Below are 23,770 nucleotides of genomic sequence, written 5' to 3'. Positions count from 1 at the left end.
TCTCTCAACATTGAAAGAATGGTGGAGGATTATATGAGTGACCGCATCCAAGTAGGCACGTCACACAGTCCGTACTTATACTGGCAGGAAAAAGAGGCAATTTGGAGGCCCTTGCACAAACTGGCTTTATTCTACCTAAGTTGCCCTCCCACAAGTGTGTACTCCGAAAGAGTGTTTAGTGCCGCCGCTCACCTTGTCAGCAATCGGCGTACGAGGTTACATCCAGAAAATGTGGAGAAGATGATGTTCATTAAAATGAATTATAATCAATTCCTCCGCGGAGACATTGACCAGCAGCAATTGCCTCCACAAAGTACACAGGGAGCTGAGATGCTGGATTCCAGTGGGGACGAATTGATAATCTGTGAGGAGGGGGATGTACACTGTGATATATCGGAGGATGATGATGAGGTGGACATCTTGCCTCTGTAGAGCCAGTTTGTGCAAGGAGAGATTAATTGCTTCTTTTTTGGGGGGGGTCCAAACCAACCCGTCATATCAGTCACAGTCGTGTGGCAGACCCTGTCACTGAAATGATGGGTTGGTTAAAGTGTGCATGTCCTGTTTTGTTTATACAACATAAGGGTGGGTGGGAGGGCCCAAGGACAATTCCATCTTGCACCTCTTTTTTCTTTTATTTTTCTTTGCGTCATGTGCTGTTTGGGGAGGGTTTTTTGGAAGGGACATCCTGCGTGACACTGCAGTGCCACTCCTAAATGGGCCCGGTGTTTGTGTCGGCCACTAGGGTCGCTTATCTTACTCACACAGTCAGCTACCTCATTGCGCCTCTTTTTTTCTTTGCGTCATGTGCTGTTTGGGGAGTGTTTTTTGGAAGGGCCATCCTGCGTGACACTGCAGTGCCACTCCTAGATGGGCCCGGTGTTTGTGTCGGCCACTAGGGTCGCTAATCTTACTCACACAGCTACCTCATTGCGCCTCTTTTTTTCTTTGCGTCATGTGCTGTTTGGGGAGGGTTTTTTGGAAGGGACATCCTGCGTGACACTGCAGTGCCACTCCTAAATGGGCCCGGTGTTTGTGTCGGCCACTAGGGTCGCTAATCTTACTCACACAGCTACCTCATTGCGCCTCTTTTTTTCTTTGCGTCATGTGCTGTTTGGGGAGGGTTTTTTGGAAGGGACATCCTGCGTGACACTGCAGTGCCACTCCTAAATGGGCCCGGTGTTTGTGTCGGCCACTAGGGTCGCTTATCTTACTCACACAGTCAGCTACCTCATTGCGCCTCTTTTTTTCTTTGCGTCATGTGCTGTTTGGTGACACTGCAGTGCCACTCCTAGATGGGCCCGGTGTTTGTGTCGGCCACTAGGGTCGCTAATCTTACTCACACAGCTACCTCATTGCGCCTCTTTTTTTCTTTGCGTCATGTGCTGTTAGGGGAGGGTTTTTTGGAAGGGACATCCTGCGTGACACTGCAGTGCCACTCCTAAATGGGCCCGGTGTTTGTGTCGGCCACTAGGGTCGCTAATCTTACTCACACAGCTACCTCATTGCGCCTCTTTTTTTCTTTGCGTCATGTGCTGTTTGGGGAGGGTTTTTTGGAAGGGCCATCCTGCGTGACACTGCAGTGCCACTCCTAGATGGGCCCGGTGTTTGTGTCGGCCACTAGGGTCGCTAATCTTACTCACACAGCTACCTCATTGCGCCTCTTTTTTTCTTTGCGTCATGTGCTGTTTGGGGAGGGTTTTTTGGAAGGGACATCCTGCGTGACACTGCAGTGCCACTCCTAGATGGGCCAGGTGTTTGTGTCGGCCACTAGGGTCGCTTAGCTTAGTCATCCAGCGACCTCGGTGCAAATTTTAGGACTAAAAATAATATTGTGAGGTGTGAGGTATTCAGAATAGACTGAAAATGAGTGGAAATTATGGTTTTTGAGGTTAATAATAATATGGGATCAAAATGACCCCCAAATTCTATGATTTAAGCTGTTTTTTAGGGTTTTTTGAAAAAAACACCCGAATCCAAAACACACCCGAATCCGACAAAAAAAAATTCGGTGAGGTTTTGCCAAAACGCGGTCGAACCCAAAACACGGCCGCGGAACCGAACCCAAAACCAAAACACAAAACCCGAAAAATTTCAGGCGCTCATCTCTATTGCAGTTTTTTGTGCAGTGTACATTGTATCATATTTTGCAGGGAAATGTGCAGTGTAATGTGCAGTTTGTCATATCACGCAGTGCATACACTATGCAGTGTCGTGCAGTGCATTGTGTGGTTTAATTGCAGTGTGTCGTGCAGTGTGCAGAAATTTGTGTTTCAGATAGTACAGTGTTCTAAGGGATGTTACTTTGGCAGAAATTATTCTAAGGGATGTTACAGTGGCCTAATGTGTTCTGACGTGCATTACTCTTGCATAATGTGTTATAAGGTTCATGACTGTGGCAGATCTCTACTTTGTGACGTAATGTGGATATACTACTGCACTACTGTGACGTACAGTACAGTAACGTGAATAAGGTGCTCTACTGTGTGACACAACGTGAATCAAGGACAGTACTGTGACGTGAATACGGTGCTCTACTGTGTGACACAACGTGAATCAAGGACAGTACTGTGACGTGAATAAACTGCACTACTGTGACATGACGTGAATAAGATGAATTCAGGTGAGTACTGCATCATCTGTCATGAAATCAATTTGTACTGTAATGAACAGTACTGAGATGGTTAAGGGTGGGAGGGCTGCATGCTGATGTGTGTCATAATGTTTATAAGGGCAATGCTAATGTGTGTTACAATGTCTATAAAGGTAGTGTTCTGTCTAATACCCTGGACCTACTGTACTGTAGCGATACTGTAAGTGTACTGTATGTCACATTTAGAAATGTGCCCCTTAAGTTTTGAAGACAGTACAGTACACTATGCCCTCCTGAGTGATTAGGTGCAGGGTACTAGAATGAACAATTCCATTTATTGTGATGTCATAAAGATGCTGTCAATGTTGAATTTCATTGGCTGTACAGTATGCTGCCATTATACTGTATATATATTTTTACAGGGCTGGTAGCACGACGTCACAGGAGGCGGGACAGGCGCCGCCAAGCTGGTAAGTATTGTCAAATACAGTAGTGTACAGTACATAGTGATTTCTATAGTCCCAACCCCCTGTCCTGACCATCACAGATAACTCGCTGCAATCCGTTAATGTTAAGAATGTCTGTTTACAAAACTAAATGTAAATATTAAACACAAAGTATAAATAACATTGTAGATAGCTGAATACCCGTGCTTCGCTACGGGATGAGGATGGTAAATTCCAGTGATAGTTGTTTGTTAATTTACGTTTGTTGGCGATCTAGTATATAGTACTGTATACTTTAAGCATACTGTATCTTGCTTCTCTGATGCAGATTGTTTATTGGCCGGACCCCTTTTTGGTCCTGGATACTGTACAGTACATGTTTCAAATTGACAGCTTCACTTACAGTACTGTTATTTTTTTCCCACAGTACCACCACCACCACCACCACCACCACCACCACCACCTGCTGCGCTGCCAGGTATTGTGTAACGAGAATTCTGGTGCTACTGTCATCGTTGTTACACTACTGTACATGTGTCCTGGATACTGTACAGTACATGTTTCCAATTGACAGCTTCACTTACAGTACTGTTATTTTTTTTCCCACAGTACCAACACCACCACCACCACCACCACCACCTGCTGCGCTGCCAGGTATTGTGTAACGAGAATTCTGGTGTGACTGTCATCGTTACACTACTGTACATGTGTCCTGGATACTGTACAGTACATGTTTCCAATTGACAGCTTCACTTACAGTACTGTTATTTTTTTTCCCACAGTACCAACACCACCACCACCACCACCACCACCACCACCACCTGCTGCGCTGCCAGGTATTGTGTAACGAGAATTCTGGTGCTACTGTCATCGTTGTTACACTACTGTACATGTGTCCTGGATACTGTACAGTACATGTTTCCAATTGACAGCTTCACTTACAGTACTGTTATTTTTTTTCCCACAGTACCAACACCACCACCACCACCACCACCACCTGCTGCGCTGCCAGGTATTGTGTAACGAGAATTCTGGTGTGACTGTCATCGTTACACTACTGTACATGTGTCCTGGATACTGTACAGTACATGTTTCCAATTGACAGCTTCACTTACAGTACTGTTATTTTTTTTCCCACAGTACCAACACCACCACCACCACCACCACCACCTGCTGCGCTGCCAGGTATTGTGTAACGAGAATTCTGGTGCTACTGTCATCGTTACACTACTGTACATGTGTCCTGGATACTGTACAGTACATGTTTCCAATTGACAGCTTCACTTACAGTACTGTTATTTTTTTTCCCACAGTACCACCACCACCACCACCACCTGCTGCGCTGCCAGGTATTGTGTAACGAGAATTCTGGTGCTACTGTCATCGTTGTTACACTACTGTACATGTGTCCTGGATACTGTACAGTACATGTTTCCAATTGACAGCTTCACTTACAGTACTGTTATTTTTTTTCCCACAGTACCAACACCACCACCACCACCACCACCTGCTGCGCTGCCAGGTATTGTGTAACGAGAATTCTGGTGTGACTGTCATCGTTACACTACTGTACATGTGTCCTGGATACTGTACAGTACATGTTTCCAATTGACAGCTTCACTTACAGTACTGTTATTTTTTTTCCCACAGTACCAACACCACCACCACCTGCCCACCAGCACCAGACTGGCACGGAGGAGGCGCGCCGACACCATCCGAGAGCTCCGGAAGTGGTAATAATTACTTTTTGTTACAGACACACTAGTTTCCTACAGTATTACTGTAATTTTTGTATTTTACAATACTTGTCATCTTTTACACACAGACCGCCTCGTAATTGATACGGAGGCGGAGGAGGATCTCATTTACGTTGAGTCGGGGGAGGAAGAGGAGCCAGATTATAGTAAGTACAGTAGGATTTTCTCAAGCCCATTCTTAAAAGTATTGACCAAGTCCACTTTTATTACTTTTCAGGCAGGGAATTCCAAACATGTACTGTACAGTATTTCCCTCACTGTGAAGACCCCTTTTCGCCTCTGTGCGAAATCGCCTCTACTTCAACAAGAGTTACTGTGCACGTGTCCTCTGTGTCCATCTTATCAAAAACAGTTCCTGTGTATTGTCCCCTTACTGTATACAGTATATTTGTAAAGGTTAATCATGTCCCCTCTTAATCTCCTCTTTTCCAATGTAAACATGCCTAGCCTGCCTTTCCTTGTATTCCATCTTCTCAATCCACTTCATCACTTTGGTCGCCCGCCTCTAAACCTTTTGTAGTTCCACGATATCCATTTTGTATTATGGTGCCCAAAATTGTGCATCCTACCCACCCTCCACTAGCCTAACCCTCCAATCATACTCTGAATCCACACTCTGCATTCTGAATGTCGGGATCCAGACAGCAGGTCTTTTAAATACAGTACTGTATGTCCCCTACCACTGGACAGTCATTCTGCTCCTACTGTATTATGAATATATCTCTGCCTCCTGTAGCACTGTACTACTGTGCAATTTTGTAGTAACTGTACTCTACTGTATTTTGTTTATAATATTTTTTTATTTTCAACTCAGTAATTATTGACAGTGAGGAGGAAGAGAATAAACCCTCTCCCCAACTTGGTAAGTAAACTGCAGTATTGTACTGTACTGTACATTGTGTTAAACCAATGGGTTGGGTTTGCGTGACCAGCAGTCAGGATTCTAGCGGTCAGGTGACCGACAGTGGCATCCTGATTGCAGCAATCCCAACAGGGTGAGGTACGGTATCCTAACCCTCCTCCACTACCCCCTGATTCTGGCCTCGACATTCTCGTCTCTGTGTGCGAAATCTACTCTCCTCCTCCAATTCCTGACTGAATTTTTGCTTTACTGTATTCAACACAGAATACAAAAGTATATTTCATGGAATTTTTGCTTTCACAGGCCCTACACTGTCACAGGCGGTGGCGGAGGAGGAGGACCAGGACTCTATGTCCATCACCACACTGCACCCATTAAGTAAGTCCAGTCCGGTACATCTTGCCTCTGTAGAGCCAGTTTGAGCAAGGAGAGATTGATTGCTTCTTTTTTTGGTGGGGGCCCAAACCAACCAGTCATTTCAGCCACAGTCGTGTGGCAGACCCTGTTTATATAACATAAGGGTGGTTGGGAGGGCCCAATCACAATTCCATCTTGCACCTCTTTTTTTATTTATTTATCTTTGCATCATGTGATGTTTGGGGAAAATTGTTATAAGTGCCATCCTGTCTGCCACTGCACTGCCACTCCTAAATGGGCCAGGTGTTTGTGCCGGCCACTTGGGTCGCTTAGCTTAGTCATCCAGTGACCTCGGTGAAAATTTTAGGACTACAAATAATATTGTGAGGTGTTCAGAATAGACTGGAAATGAGTGGAAATTATGGTCATTGAGGTTAATAACACTATACAGTAGGATCAAAAATACCCCCAAATTTCTACGATTTAAGCTGTTTTTGAGAGGTTTTTGAAAAAAAGCACCAGGATCCAAAACAAGTCCGAATCCAAAAGCAAAACACAAAACCCGAAAAATTTCCGGTGCACATCTCTAGTTTTAATAAAGTCCAGGAGGGAAACATTCTCCTAATGAAGACACTGCAAGCAATAGGACACGAGGATGTGCACGGAGACTGGAGGGGGGCGAGGTTCAGGGGGAATTTTAAGAAAAATTACTTCACAGAAAGTGCAGTGGACAAGTGGAATAGCCTCCCATCAGAGGTGATAGAGCCTAAAACAGTAGAGCTACAGTATTTAAACATGCATGGAAGAGACATACATAAGGATATCCTTACAAAGAAATAAGGATCAAATAAGGTTTGATGTAAAAAAAAGGTTAAAAAAAAGAGGCAGATTAGATGGGCAAAGTGGTTCTTACAGTATTTGTCATCAAATTCTATGTTTCTGTATGCAGACCCTCCAACATGACCCGCCGCACTGCTCTGTTTCTAGACTTCCCTCTCAATTTATGATTTCCATCACCTGTGTTGAACTACTGTAGTTAAATGATAAGAATGCTGTTTCTTCACAGGTGATGGCAATAATAAATTAAGAGGGAAGTCCAGAACCAGAGCATTTTGTACCTAGTGGGGCGGGTCATGTTGGAGGGTATGTGTATTTCCTGGAATGAACCTTTTTTTTTTTTTCACATTAATGTTTTTTTTCACAGGCCCTACACTGGAACAGGCCACGGAGGAGGAGGATGATGATGATGATGATGATGATGCGGCTGCATTTAGTGGTAAGAATTATTACTGACATTGATCTGATGCCATCAGAGTAGCACTTTTCATCAGATTTTTCTGGCAAATGCGTAGAAATCGGATGAAAATTGTTTTTGTTTGAACTGGTGATATTGCCCATACAGTAGCAACCGATCACATCCCACATTAACATTTACAGTATCTAGTTACACTTACAGACGATAATACAGTACAGTAGGTAATATTTGATTGGTTGCTACTGTATGGACAACATCCTGTTCTAAAAAAAACACCCATCTTACTCAATTTCTCTCTCTCTCTCTCTCTCTCTCTCTCTCTCTCACCCCTTGTCACTGTCTCTCCATTCATCTCTCTAGATACTGTCAGAGATGAATTTCCCATTAGGCACGAGAGGCACGTACTGTACCTAGTGGCGGCATCTGTTTGGGGGCCTCAGTTGGATGCTTACAGTATGCTAATACTGTCATCCCAAAAATTACCACTACAGTAACTGCTAAATATTTTAAGTGTACTGTACAATATGCACATACAGTACTGTACAGTATACATAATTCAAAAGAAAAAAGAGTTGCTACCTTATTCTAGTCATAATCACCGGCATACGGGTCACTCACAAATTTTCTGATGGTCTCGGTGGGGTCCCTTGGAATCACCATGCCTGTCACAAGCATACCTTTTTTTACCCACCTGACACTGGGCCTGGACACTAGTGTACTATTACTATACTTTTTACTGTATACTGTATCTTATAATATTCTTCTCTTTTACCCACAGACGACGAGCCAGAATACATTTTTGGTAAATATACTGTACAGTAGCAATAGTTGGTACTGTAATTACAGTATTTTTTTTCTCCAACATTATTTTAAGTCAAACTGATATGACTAACTGTATTTTATCTTTTTACAGTCCATCGCCAACCAGTGGAGGAGACACCTGGTAATAAAATATAAATACATAATGCACTGTACTGTATTCTAACTTACTGTAACATGTATAACACTGAGCTGATCATCTTCACACCCTCTGACATAACCTTACAGTACATACTGTACTTTCTCTCTTTTTTCACCCTCTTCACTCCACAAATGCATGCTGCCTTTCCTGACTACTGATATAATAGTGTGCAGAGCGTAGCGAGGCACCGTGCCCACCGCGTGGCGAGCGAAGCAAGCATGCAAGGGCCTGCGTTCCGCTCGCCGCCCCTGTCGGGATTGTGTGGTCGGGATTCCGGCGTCTGTATTTTGACCACCGGGATCCCGTCCAGCGGGATTACGTACTGATCTCCAGTCTGAGCCTGCCCTAGGCATAGGCATACTTGCCAAATGCCTAGGGGCACAAGCAGCTTCTGCTGATTAATATGATATGCAGCATGCCTACAGTATATTCTGTGTGTGACTGCGTCTGTATCTGCATACAAAATGCATTACTAATGTGCAGCATTATGTGTATAAGGGGTACTACAGTACTTTGTTGTGTAACATATACTGTAGCAAGGGCACTACTGTGTGGTCTAATGTGAAAAAAGAGCAATATGATGTGATGCAATGTGAATAAGTGGGAATACTTTGAGGAGTAATGTGGTACTATCCTATGATGTAACGAGAATAAGAGACACTATTGCATGATATAATGTGAATAAAGTTGCAGTACTGTGTGGCGTCATTTCAGATTAGGGAATTACTGTGTGGCCATGCCCCTTCCCAGCAAGAACATGCACCGTTTTGGGATGCACACCGAATGTGCACACTGTTGCTATTTTAAACATACAGTAGGTTGGAGGAGCACCAAAACGAGGACTGCTATGGTTGAGGGGTGATGGTGCTGGGAAAGGGGTACAGGCTCAGAGGCGGAAATAGCATCTGTGCAAGGGGGCAGCATCCAAAAACTTGACTAGGGAATCATATTGGTTATGGCTGGCTCTGAGTACAGTCCACTATTATTGATAGTACTCCCTACAACACCACCTACAGTACTGTAACCCTCTTTTTTCTGAAGCTGTCATGAAATGTCATGACTGCTAATACATAAATGTCTACAGTATTTGTACTGTGGTGTTTTATTCCTTTGACAATTTGTTTATGACCTATTTAGGCTAAACTCTTGTACAGTACTTTCTATTTTGAATACCAGCAATACAGTATAATACTGTACCTACAGTATACAGTAGTAATTGTATAGTATTTGAATGTGACTAATGTTTTTTTATCCAATATAGAGCCAATGATTTATGGGGGCCCAAGACAGGGCCATGAACGGTGGGCTGGCCCAGAAGCAGGCAGGCAGCAGCCCACTTACACAAGAGGTAAACTAAAGCAATGTTTAAATTACCTCGACAGCATACAGTAGTGTTCGATTTACTGTACTGACAATACAGTACTGTACATTGTAAATAACAAGATTGTCTAATATAGAGTAAAGTACTGTATTGCCATTACTACACTGTAAAGTATTCAGTATTTGTTTTGTAATACTGTCCTTTTTTTCCCACAGAACAGTTGCAGCGTGCCATCTTGCTCCTGCGGGTGGTGGTCCACCTCTTAGTGGACCACTTTTTTAATTTTTTATTAAGAGCACTTTAATTTTATTTAATAAAAATTTTTGTTATTGTACTCCATTGTATAGTATCTTTTTCTACTGTATAAGATAGGCATACTGTACACCATACAATTATCTGGCAGATAATCTGCCAGATCTGGCTGTTTGGAATGAAATTCTGGTAATGGATGAGAGCAAATGACAATCATCCATTACCATAATTTCATTCCAAACAGCCAAAGTACAGGCAGCAGTTGATTGATACTGTATGTACACTTCTCCGTCTTTTTACTGTTTTATACTGTACATCTACCACATGTGTGCTTTACAAGGAATGCAGAACGATGCATCAAGGGACATGGCAGCAGTACAGTACAATGCAAGGGACTAGGACACTATCTCACAGTAGATTGAGCATACTGTTCATTGTAGCAATAGCATACAGTAAGTGTGACATGTACAGTATAATACAGTGGGTGGCATGTACTGTATCACTGGGAAACTGATTAGGATCAACTGGTAATGTACAGTACCAATGGTAACCTACTGTACTGTATATACAAAGTTGTATGTACTACAAAGTGCTAGTACAGTAACAGTATGACCCTGCCTGGATGAAGCCATCAGAAGCCATAGACTCATGCCCAGTAACAGAGGGATAAAATGGGGGACACTTCTACCATGCCCCTGAAATGCCCAAGTATTCTGCCCCTCAGCAAGCTTGTGCATACAGTACAACCCCTTCTCTTGAGTCACAATGCTCCCCAGGCCGCCACAGACACCAGTGAAACAAGATGCCTAACCAAGTTGTTTTACATACAGTATACCACTCTTAATTGAATTCCCATCATACAGTAGTACTAATTTATACAGTACAGGAAGTTGGGAATACAAACATTGGAAACCACGTCATGTTTATTTTAAGAAACACTTTATTTACGGACAAAATTTAACATTTTTATAATTTGTTTTTTTGTGGTGGGGGGTGCGGGGTAATGGTTTTTGTACTTTATTTTTTTATTTTTAGGTTTTGTTTTTTTGAATTATTTTTCGTTTTTGTCTTTTGCTTTTTAACACTGTCGCATACGGACACCAGAATAGAGGACTGAAAACAGCAGCCCCTGGATGGAAACGCAGCCCAAGGCCCCAGATGGACACAGCACAATGGACTCGGCTGCTACTGGATAGATACAGCAGCGCCCAAAAAGTCAACTGACAGTGAAATAAAAGGGGCAACTTGAAACAGGCCCTTACATTACCAGGAATGTGGTGAGCCAAGTTCATGCACTCCCCTTTGAGTAACCGTGCTGCTCCAAATGGATTCAGCACAGTGCATGCAGCCCCAGAAAATGTACAGGTCATACAGGTACATTGACACAATTTTTTAGCTTCAGCTGTGTGAAGCTGATGTGCTGAAGCTAGGAGGTAGGTAATGATCTGGTTTCATCATAGTGGAGCTTCCAAGTCATTTTCCTCCTCATTCTCAGCGCAGCGTTTATGGTATCCCTTATCTTCCTCTTTTCTGGAGCACCAATCCTCACGCGGCGTTCACACCTAGCCATGATGTCATGTACCAGATTTTTGGGCAGCGGAAGTTTGCCCTTGGAACCATCAAAGTTCACACGATTGGCCCACGTCAAGTATTTGTCGTGTTTTACATGGTACTGGAACAGAGAATAAGCATATTTCTGAATATGTCCATTTGAAGCTCTGTACAGATGGTCGTCCAGGGAAGTTGAGATGACAGCCAGGGCAATATTGTTCAGAGATCCTCCGAATGTATTGAGAAGTGGCCTGTGAGCAGGTGTGCTGGTCATCATTGGTGTTCCTGGCAACAGCACACTTGAATCCAGGCCTATTCTGCGGTCGTCCAGGCCTCCTCTGCGGTCGTCCAGGCCTCCTCTGCGGTCGTCCAAGCCGCTGACTTCGTCCAGGCCTCCTCTGCGGTCGTCCAGGCCTCCTCTGCGGTCGTCCAGTCCTCCTCTGCGGTCGTCCAGGCCTCCTCTGCGGTCGTCCAGGCCTCCTCTGCGGTCGTCCAGTCTGCTGCGGTCGTCCAAGCCTCCTCTGCGGTCGTCCAGGCCTCCTCTGCGGTCGTCCAGTCTGCTGCGGTCGTCCAGTCTGCTGCGGTCGTCCAGGCCTCCTCTGCGGTCGTCCAGTCCTCCTCTGCGGTTGTCCAGTCCTCCTCTGCGGTAGTCCAGTCCTCCTCTGCGGTCGTCCAGTCCTCCTCTGCGGTCGTCCAGGCCGCTGACTTCGTCCAGGCCTCCTCTGCGGTCGTCCAGGCCTCCTCTGCGGTCGTCCAGGCCTCCTCTGCGGTCGTCCTGGCCTCCTCTGCGGTCGTCCAGGCCTCCTCTGCGGTCGTCCAGGCCTCCTCAGCGGTCGTCCAGGCCGCTGACTTGAACCGCTTGGTGGTGTGTTGCAATTATGGTGCGGCAAACTCCAACTTGCCATTCTTTCCTTGTTTGTTCAATGACTTTCTTCATGGCTTCTACCATCTGTTCCTTTATGCCTTCTTTAAGGCCAGCCACATCGGTCTGCAGCTGATTGACCTGTCCACCAAGTTCTGCCTCCATATTGGTCACCTTACTGAGTAGCTCCTTTAGTAAAACAGGACAGGTACACTGGCAGTCCTGCACTTTGGTGTTCACATCTGTGAAATGCAACCTTCTTCGTGGTGAATGTGTCATGTCTTCTTGTCCAGGGGTGGCTACATGGTCCAAAAAAGAAGCTTCCTGATGCTGCGTGTTTGTCACGTCCTCTAGCACCGGTATTTCCAGATTCATTGGCTGAACACTGTGATCTGCAAGAGATGGAACAATGACATCATTTGCCACACGACATATCAGCCCCAACTTATTATTCTTTGCCTTGGCATTTTTTCGTGGTTTCACCACATTTTCTTTCTGAGCCGCCTTGGCAGTTTTCTTCTTCTTTTGTGGGACTACTGCAGCAAGTTTCTGTGCCACTGATGGGTGGGTTTTGGCACTCCCGTAAAATCTGGTAGTCTGCATTCTTTGTCTTTTGTCTAAAAATATAAAAACCACAATAAGAAAACATGTAAAGCACAGCATGCTAAAAATAGCAAACCACTGTACATTTTCAAATAAAGTGCACAACAGTAAAGTGCAAATACTGTACAGTATTATACTTTTTTCCCTGTGCCTCCCAACATGAACCTCTGCAGGAGGGACAGAATGCTCTGTTACGGACTTCAGTTTAAATATACAGTATGATTACCATCACCTGTGCGAACAACTACAGGTATACTGTACAGTAGTTACTGCATTTGATAAGATACTGTGGGGGCAATGTATCTCTGGCACAGTGGGGGCAATGTATCTCTGGCACAGTGGGGGCAATGTATCTCTGGCACAGTGGGGGCATTGTATCTCTGGCACTGTGGGGGCATTGTATATTTGGCACAGTGGGGGCAATGTATCTCTGGCACAGTGGGGGCATTGTATATTTGGCACTGAGGGGGCGATGTTACTTTATCATTGGGCATTGTGTGTGTATATTATACACACAATGTCCAGTGATAAAGTAATATGTTGCTCAGAGTCTAGCCCTGCCCCCGATCCCAATTCCCACATTGCAAACGAAAATGCAGGCTTTTGTGCATGCACTAGACATATAAATAGTTTTCACCATCGAATACTTTTGATGTGATGGTTAGTAACCATTGCATCGAAAGTTTCAATGGTGGAGCATTGCCATCATATGATGGTTTGCTTTCGATGTCCATCCCTAAGATACATGCACATTACGGTATACCGAGCTGGATCGCTTAGCAACCTGACAAAATGGCCGCCGACCGTGAACCCCCAGCACGTGGCAGCGCTCGGATATGGAGTGAGATACAGTATGGTATACATTTTACAGTGCAGGGGCAATGCTGAAGGAGCGTCACAATCCCCTAGCTCAATTACACCGGGATAAGCGAGGTCTATGCACATTACGGTATACCGAGCTGGATCGCTTAGCAACCTGACAAAATGGCCGCCGACCGTGAACCCCCAGCACGTGGCAGCGCTCGGATATGGAGTGAGATACAGTATGGTATACATTTTACAGTGCAGGGGGCAATGCTGAAGGAGCGTCACAATCCCCTAGCTCAATTACACCGGGATAAGCGAGGTCTATGCACATTACGGTATACCGAGCTGGATCGCTTAGCAACTTGACAAAATGGCCGCCGACCGTGAACCCCCAGCACGTGGCAGCGCTCGGATATGGAGTGAGATACAGTATGGTATACATTTTACAGTGCAGGGGGCAATGCTGAAGGAGCGTCACAATCCCCTAGCTCAATTACACCGGGATAAGCGAGGTCTATGCACATTACGGTATACCGAGCTGGATCGCTTAGCAACCTGACAAAATGGCCGCCGACCGTGAACCCCCAGCACGTGGCAGCGCTCGGATATGGAGTGAGATACAGTATGGTATACATTTTACAGTGCAGGGGGCAATGCTGAAGGAGCGTCACAATCCCCTAGCTCAATTACACCGGGATAAGCGAGGTCTATGCACATTACGGTATACCGAGCTGGATCGCTTAGCAACCTGACAAAATGGCCACTGACCGTGAACCCCCAGCACGTGGCAGCGCTCGGATATGGAGTGAGAGATGGTATACATTTTAAAAGACACCGGGATAAATTGTACACGCCAGGGAGCAATGCACAGGGACATTCATCATTTACGTATATAAATAATTGTAAACCGTAAATGAAAGAATTACCGGTCAAATACTGTATGACGAAACTGTGTGAATGAGCTGGAACACGTGAGCCTAGCAGAAGTTTTAAAATGCAGAAACCGAGAGCAAATTATCAGGAGATTTCGCAAAGGTCGGAGACGATCCACACAGCAAGTCTGCTTACGAGGAAATAGCTTTGCAAAGTGGGTAGCGGGCCGTGACTGAGACGCTCTTTTATTCACATTCACACAAAAGGAATTCTTACCGCTGTGATTGGTGCCAATATAGGCGCATTCATCCCTACACCAATCACAGAGCATACTGTACTTTGAATGTGAATAAAAGAGCGTCTCAGTCACCGCCCGCTACCCACTTTGCAAAGCTATTTCCTCATAAGCAGAATAAGTGTTGGTTAAACCCTAAATCAGGGTTACATTTCTCCCCCTGGTGCATTGTCACTGTTTAACATCTTTAGGTGCCAATGCACCATCTACCTTACTCACTATGCTAAAATAGTATATATTCATTCACATCCATTAGCAAGCCACCTCATATCAACCATTTTACATAACAAACCCCCTCGTTGCCATAGAGACGCAACCCAACCAATCGTATCCTTTTGGTTGTGACACGTCACCTCCGGGGGGCGCGGCCAGTGAGTAATCCGATCTGGCATCCACAGAGCTCACAAGGAACTTCCTGTGATGTCAGTTCCTTGAGACGTGTCGCAACCAAAAGGATACGATTGGTTGGGTTGCGTCTCTATGGCAACGAGGGGGTTTGTTATGTAATCTGGTTTGAATGAACAGCTGAATTAAATCTATTATCAGGATTTCGATTGGTTGGTTATTTTAATAAATAAATGGTTTAGATGACTGTCCTTTATCCTACCTTGAGAAAGACCCGCAGCATCGCGGGTAGAAACGCGTCGGAATACAAAGGACAGATTACGGATCCCAAAGTGTCTGTTGGAGAAACATCTGGATAGCTGAGACTGTTTGCCCACCACTTCAGTTCCAGTCAGTCTTTTCCGGAGAGACGTTTTGGTAACTGATATACCAACTGCTGTTTTTGAGAACTGTCTAACACCAGTTCTCTTACATGCTGGTAATTATTCTGGCTATCCACTTTCAACAGTTCTTTGGGAGATTTTTATGTATTTATGTAACATGTGTTAGTGTATATCATTAAATTGTTACTTTACTACACATGAATTGATTTTTCTCTTCCATATCACTGTGCACTTGTGAGAAATTAATGAGGAAAGATGGCCCTCACTTGACATCTGGATCCTATCTGTGAACCGAGGAATGTATTATTCTTTTTATTCTTATTGAATATATGGTTTTAATATGATGAGCGCCTGAGAGAATATCCCTTTTCCGCTATTTATTTTTCATTTGCACAGTATATTGAGGTTTTACTAAAAAGTCTGAAATACAGTCAGATAATTAACTAGGGTTGATGGTGCCGCTTGAAAATTGTTCTATTAAAAATCTGTCTGAATTCTAATATTTGCTTAGTAACAATTTGTCAGCAAAGGATACCATGTACATAATAAACACTAACATTTAAGGCAGAAAAACACTGTACAAACTTCTGTTAAAATTGTAGTGCTCCCCAAAATAGACATGCAGTACATTTAAAACAATGGCTATAAACCTAAATAGTATGGAATGTGAACAATATATATATATATATATATATATAGACTGTATATATTTTCTAAAATTACTAGAGATGAGTGCAGGTGTAGCGAGGGTGGCTCCATTGGTGCGCGAGTGCCGGGCGCCCAATAAGTTACAAGGCATGGTGCTGCCCACCATCCCCACTTCCCAAGGTCCACTGTACTGGCAGCCGTAGAGAAGGAGGAGGAGAAGCAGAGGGGGCGCACACTGACTCGGACTCAGAGACTAGGTAGGGAACAGAGCAGGCCAGAGGCGACAGCAAGAGGTCTGCCAGCCCTCTTTATATGTCTCACTGTTTGCTTGTAGCTGTGCAGCAGAGTTACTTCTGTCCTGCAACACCACTCTCTACCCCTGCTGCTGCAGCACCTCTCTTTCCTGAAATCTGCAGAACATGTCTCTACTTCAGATGCTGCAGCAGCTCTCTCTGCCCTAGCAACTGCAGCACCTCTTTCTGCCTTGGATTCTGCAAAACATCTCTCTGCCCTGGCTACTGCAGCACTTCTGTCTACATTGATGCTGCAGCATTTCTTTCTGCCCCAGCTGCTGTTGCAACACATATCTCTGCATTAGAAGCTGCAGCGCCTCGCTCTGGCCCTCAGGCTGTTGCAGTACCTCTCTTTGCCCCTCAGGCTACTGCAGTACCTCTCTCTGCCCCTTAGGCTGCTGCGGTGTAGCTCTCTCTACCCCTCAGGCTGCAGTGGCACAACTCTCTGCCCCTCAGGCTGTTGAGGCAGAGCTCTCTGCCCTTGAGCAATTCTGGGACATTATTTTTATTGAAGCATAGTCACATTTGGGGCTTTATTTTCATTGAGGAATTGGGGTGTTGTGAGGTCAGGTAGTCGGTCATATACAGTGTTTTTAATTTATTTGAATTAAACAAGTAAACAGTTAAATACAGCTACTTCCATAGCGGCTCTATCATGGTATAATGTGTATAAGGGGCTCAACCATAGTGTAACATGTATAAGTGGCCCTACTGTGTGGTGTAATGTGAATAACAGACACCACTGTGTGGTGTAATGTGATTGGTACTATTCTGTGGCCACGCACCATCCCAGTGAAGCCATTATTTATTATTTATTATTACCAGTTATTTATATAGCTCACACATATTCTACAGCGCTTTACAAAGAATATTTCACCATTTATATCAGTCCCTGCTCATGGGAGCTTACAATCTATATTCCTTACAACAAACACACAACACACAACAGGGTTAATTTTTGTTGGGGGCCAATAAACTTACCAGTATATTTTTGTATTGTGGGAGGAAACTGGAGTACCTGAAGGAAACCCATGCAATCACAGGGTAGAATATACAAACTCCACACAGTTAGGGCAATGGTGGGTATTGAACCCATTACCTCACTGCTGCGAGGCAGTAATACTAACCATTACACCATCCATACTGCCATGCTCCTATATTGTTGTTGCAAGCCTTTGACATTCACTGACCCTGTTTTAAACAAGGGGGGCACCCAAAGGAAACTTATGCCTTGGGCTCCAAAAGGCCTAGAACCGACCCTGTCACCAATTTTGGATTTTTAAATATTTTTTTCTTTTCAAATGTAAAATGCCACCACATGTTGGCTAGACCCCCAATTCAGTAAACAGAATGGGTATGCCAAGTCATACTCTTGCTACGGGCACTATGGTACCTAGCTATATTTCTGAATGAGTGGGTCTGGTTCACTGAGAGAACCACCAGACTTTGATCCTAAAATGAGTCAAAACGTCATCATCCTGCTGTTGGATTCTCATGGGTTTTGGATTCTATAATGTTCCCAGGTGATCGCTGCCATCTTTACTCCGGCTGTGGAGAGTGTACTGGACGTATGTGTCCATCTCAGTACTGTGTTGTCTGGCATGGGGTTTGTGCTCTGTCTGCTGTATCAGTCCAGGGGTGCTCATCTGCTGTATCAGTCCAGGGGTGCTCATCTGCTGTATCAGTCCAGGGGTGCTCGTCTGTTGTATCTGAAAGGGGTGCTCTGTCTGCTGTATCAGTCCAAAGGTGTTCTGCCTGCTGTATCTGAAAGGGGTGCTCTGTCTGCTATATGAGTCCAGGCAGGGTGCTCTGTCTGCTGTATCAGTCCAGTGGTGCTCTGTCTGCTGTCTCTGACAGTAGTGAAATGTCCGTCCATCCAGGCGCTCCACCCCAGTGTAAAATTAAAATAATAAAAGCTAAAATCAAAATGCCTAAAAATATATATATATATATCCTATATAATATCCCAGATCTGTGATTTTGTGCCTGTGTGTATAACACATCTCTCATTGGGTTAGTGGCAGGGCTATCACACCCAGTCCACAGCTGATTGGGTGAGAAACGTCCTCCCACACAGGTTACATCCAATGGGAGGCTCTGCCCTTTTCCTGCTGTGTTTTCACAGAGCAGGGATAGCAATGGGACTGATGGAGCTGCAGCTCCAGCCCCACACCCCAAAATAAGCCCACTGCATCTGCAGCAACATACTCTCCAACAATTTACACATAAAAAGTTGACACAAATTCGAAAAGGGGTCGTGGCCATGGGTACAGCCTCGTGGCCAGGCCCCTTTTCGCATACTTTCAATGGAAGCTTGGAGAGTAAAAAATCGGTATAGACCATAAAATAAGGGACTGTACCTGCCAAAAAGGTGCAGCTAAAGGGTATGCCACTGCATCTGCAGCAAGTCTCTGTGCTGTAGATAGGGGGGAAAAACATAATTTTACTACAGCATCCTATGTCCTGCTGCCAGTCCACCTGCACCCTCCAGCATTAATAATTCCCACTCCCTAGCCGTGGCGCAGGTGGAACAAAAGCTTCTGTGGCCACCGGCAAAGATGTGTATGAAAGCAGCGCATAAAAGACTTTCATAGCCCTCCCTGCGCCGCATACTCTCTGAGCCCCGGAGACTCCTCTGCGCATGATGTCACAGAACTGCCTCCCCGCCACAGCCGCGCCCAGATACCCAGAGGCCCTGACTCTGCAACACAGCACCTGGGCTGCCGGCCTGGAAGCCCCGAGATGGCTAATGTAAAGGATAGAGTGGGTGATATTGTGGAGGGTAATGTCTGGACGCTGAATCAATGTAAAAGGTGATAGTGCTGTGCAGGGCAGTGGGTGTGCAGTCTGGGCCGGTACTAGGGTGTTCGGCGTCCCCCTGCATACTATAAATTTGCACCCTCGCATACATTACAAAGGCACAATGCACATAATACTCCCTGTAGTAGAGATACTTACACATGTAACGCCCCCTGTACCAGTGACGCTTAAACATGTAACCCCCCCTGTACCAGTGACCATACACAAGTAACACCCCCTGTAGCAGTGACACTTACACACGTAACACCCCCTGTACCAGTGATGCTTACACATGTAATGCCCCCTGTACCAGTGATGCTTACACACGTAACACCCCCTGTACCAGTGATGCTTACACATGTAACGCCCCCTGTACCAGTGATGCCTACACACGTAACACCCCCTGTAGCAGTGACGCTTACACACGTAACATCCCCCGTAGCAGTGACGCTTACACACGTAACGCCCTCTGTACCAGTGCCGCTTAGACACGTAATGCCATCTTCACCAGTGATGCTTAGACACGTAACGCCCCTGTATCTGTGCCGCTTAGACACGTAACGCCCCCTGTACCAGTGATGCTTAGACACCTAACGCCCCCTGTACCAGAGCCACTTACACACGTAACGCCCCCTGTACCAGTGCCGCTTACACATGTAATGCCCCCTGTACCAGTGCCGCTTACACGCGTAACGCCCCCTGTACCAGTGCCGCTTACACACGTAATGCCCCCTGTACCAGTGCCGCTTACACATGTAATGCCGCAGTCACACATACACACACAACAGACACACATATATATATATATATACAAACACATACACACACACACACACATACTGTACATACATTACACACATGCACAGTCACACATATATACAGTATACACAGACACTGTATAAACAGTAGAGATGAGCGCCTGAAATTTTTCGGGTTTTGTGTTTTGGTTTTGGGTTCGGTTCCGCGGCCGTGTTTTGGGTTCGACCGCGTTTTGGCAAAACCTCACCGAATTTTTTTTGTCGGATTCGGTTGTGTTTTGGATTCGGGTGTTTTTTTTAAAAAACACTAAAAAACAGCTTAAATCATAGAATTTGGGGGTCATTTTGATCCCATATTATTATTAACCTCAAAAACCATAATTTCCACTCATTTTCAGTCTATTCTGAATACCTCACACCTCACAATATTATTTTTAGTCCTAAAATTTGCACCAAGGTCGCTGGATGACTAAGCTAAGCGACACTAGTGGCCGACACAAACACCTGGCCCATCTAGGAGTGGCACTGCAGTGTCACGCAGGATGTCCCTTCCAAAAAACCATCCCCAATCAGCACATGACGCAAAGAAAAAAAGAGGCGCAATGAGGTAGCTGACTGTGTGAGTAAGATAAGCGACCCTAGTGGCCGACACAAACACCGGGCCCATTTAGGAGTGGCACTGCAGTGTCACGCAGGATGTCCCTTCCAAAAAACCCTCCCCAATCAGCACATGACGCAAAGAAAAAAAGAGGCGCAATGAGGTAGCTGACTGTGTGAGTAAGATTAGCGACCCTAGTGGCCGACACAAACACCGGGCCCATTTAGGAGTGGCACTGCAGTGTCACGCAGGATGTCCCTTCCAAAAAACCCTCCCCAATCAGCACATGACGCAAAGAAAAAAAGAGGCGCAATGAGGTAGCTGACTGTGTGAGTAAGATTAGCGACCCTAGTGGCCGACACAAACACCGGGCCCATTTAGGAGTGGCACTGCAGTGTCACGCAGGATGTCCCTTCCAAAAAACCCTCCCCAATCAGCACATGACGCAAAGAAAAAAAGAGGCGCAATGAGGTAGCTGACTGTGTGAGTAAGATTAGCGACCCTAGTGGCCGACACAAACACCGGGCCCATTTAGGAGTGGCACTGCAGTGTCACGCAGGATGTCCCTTCCAAAAAACCCTCCCCAATCAGCACATGACGCAAAGAAAAAAAGAGGCGCAATGAGGTAGCTGACTGTGTGAGTAAGATTAGCGACCCTAGTGGCCGACACAAACACCGGGCCCATTTAGGAGTGGCACTGCAGTGTCACGCAGGATGTCCCTTCCAAAAAACCCTCCCCAATCAGCACATGACGCAAAGAAAAAAAGAGGCGCAATGAGGTAGCTGACTGTGTGAGTAAGATTAGCTACCCTAGTGGCCGACACAAACACCGGGCCCATTTAGGAGTGGCACTGCAGTATCACGCAGGATGTCCCTTCCAAAAAACCCTCCCCAATCAGCACATGACGCAAAGAAAAAAAGAGGCGCAATGAGGTAGCTGACTGTGTGAGTAAGATTAGCGACCCTAGTGGCCGACACAAACACCGGGCCCATTTAGGAGTGGCACTGCAGTGTCACGCAGGATGTCCCTTCCAAAAAACCCTCCCCAAACAGCACATGACGCAAAGAAAAATAAAAGAAAAAAGAGGTGCAAGATGGAATTGTCCTTGGGCCCTCCCACCCACCCTTATGTTGTATAAACAAAACAGGACATGCACACTTTAACCAACCCATCATTTCAGTGACAGGGTCTGCCACACGACTGTGACTGATATGACGGGTTGGTTTGGACCCCCCCCCAAAAAAGAAGCAATTAATCTCTCCTTGCACAAACTGGCTCTACAGAGGCAAGATGTCCACCTCATCATCACCCTCCGATATATCACCGTGTACATCCCCCTCCTCACAGATTATCAATTCGTCCCCACTGGAATCCACCATCTCAGCTCCCTGTGTACTTTGTGGAGGCAATTGCTGCTGGTCAATGTCTCCGCGGAGGAATTGATTATAATTCATTTTAATGAACATCATCTTCTCCACATTTTCTGGATGTAACCTCGTACGCCGATTGCTGACAAGGTGAGCGGCGGCACTAAACACTCTTTCGGAGTACACACTAGTGGGAGGGCAACTTAGGTAGAATAAAGCCAGTTTGTGCAATGGCCTCCAAATTGCCTCTTTTTCCTGCCAGTATAAGTATGGACTGTGTGACGTGCCTACTTGGATGCGGTCACTCATATAATCCTCCACCATTCTTTCAATGGTGAGAGAATCATATGCAGTGACTGTAGACGACATGTCCGTAATCGTTGTCAGGTCCTTCAGTCCGGACCAGATGTCAGCATCAGCAGTCGCTCCAGACTGCCCTGCATCACCGCCAGCGGGTGGGCTCGGAATTCTGAGCCTTTTCCTCGCACCCCCAGTTGCGGGAGAATGTGAAGGAGGAGATGTTGACAGGTCGCGTTCCGCTTGACTTGACAATTTTCTCACCAGCAGGTCTTTCAACCCCAGCAGACTTGTGTCTGCCGGAAAGAGAGATCCAAGGTAGGCTTTAAATCTAGGATCGAGCACGGTGGCCAAAATGTAGTGCTCTGATTTCAACAGATTGACCACCCGTGAATCCTTGTTAAGCGAATTAAGGGCTCCATCCACAAGTCCCACATGCCTAGCGGAATCGCTCCGTGTTAGCTCCTCCTTCAATGTCTCCAGCTTCTTCTGCAAAAGCCTGATGAGGGGAATGACCTGACTCAGGCTGGCAGTGTCTGAACTGACTTCACGTGTGGCAAGTTCAAAGGGCATCAGAACCTTGCACAACGTTGAAATCATTCTCCACTGCGCTTGAGACAGGTGCATTCCACCTCCTATATCGTGCTCAATTGTATAGGCTTGAATGGCCTTTTGCTGCTCCTCCAACCTCTGAAGCATATAGAGGGTTGAATTCCACCTCGTTACCACTTCTTGCTTCAGATGATGGCAGGGCAGGTTCAGTAGTTTTTGGTGGTGCTCCAGTCTTCTGTACGTGGTGCCTGTACGCCGAAAGTGTCCCGCAATTTTTCTGGCCACCGACAGCATCTCTTGCACGCCCCTGTCGTTTTTTAAATAATTCTGCACCACCAAATTCAAGGTATGTGCAAAACATGGGACGTGCTGGAATTTGCCCATATTTAATGCATACACAATATTGCTGGCGTTGTCCGATGCCACAAATCCACAGGAGAGTCCAATTGGGGTAAGCCATTCCGCGATGATCTTCCTCAGTTGCCGTAAGAGGTTTTCAGCTGTGTGCGTATTCTGGAAACCGGTGATACAAAGCGTAGCCTGCCTAGGAAAGAGTTGGCGTTTGCGAGATGCTGCTACTGGTGCCGCCGCTGCTGTTCTTGCGGCGGGAGTCCATACATCTACCCAGTGGGCTGTCACAGTCATATAGTCCTGACCCTGCCCTGCTCCACTTGTCCACATGTCCGTGGTTAAGTGGACATTGGGTACAACTGCATTTTTTAGGACACTGGTGAGTCTTTTTCTGACGTCCGTGTACATTCTCGGTATCGCCTGCCTAGAGAAGTGGAACCTAGATGGTATTTGGTAACGGGGGCACACTGCCTCAATAAATTGTCTAGTTCCCTGTGAACTAACGGCGGATACCGGACGCACGTCTAACACCAACATAGTTGTCAAGGCCTCAGTTATCCGCTTTGCAGCAGGATGACTGCTG

This window comes from Pseudophryne corroboree, chromosome 3 (assembly GCF_028390025.1).
Source record: "Pseudophryne corroboree isolate aPseCor3 chromosome 3, aPseCor3.hap2, whole genome shotgun sequence".
In the NCBI taxonomy this organism is placed as follows: domain Eukaryota; kingdom Metazoa; phylum Chordata; class Amphibia; order Anura; family Myobatrachidae; genus Pseudophryne; species Pseudophryne corroboree.
Note: the sequence above shows the minus strand (reverse complement) of the source record.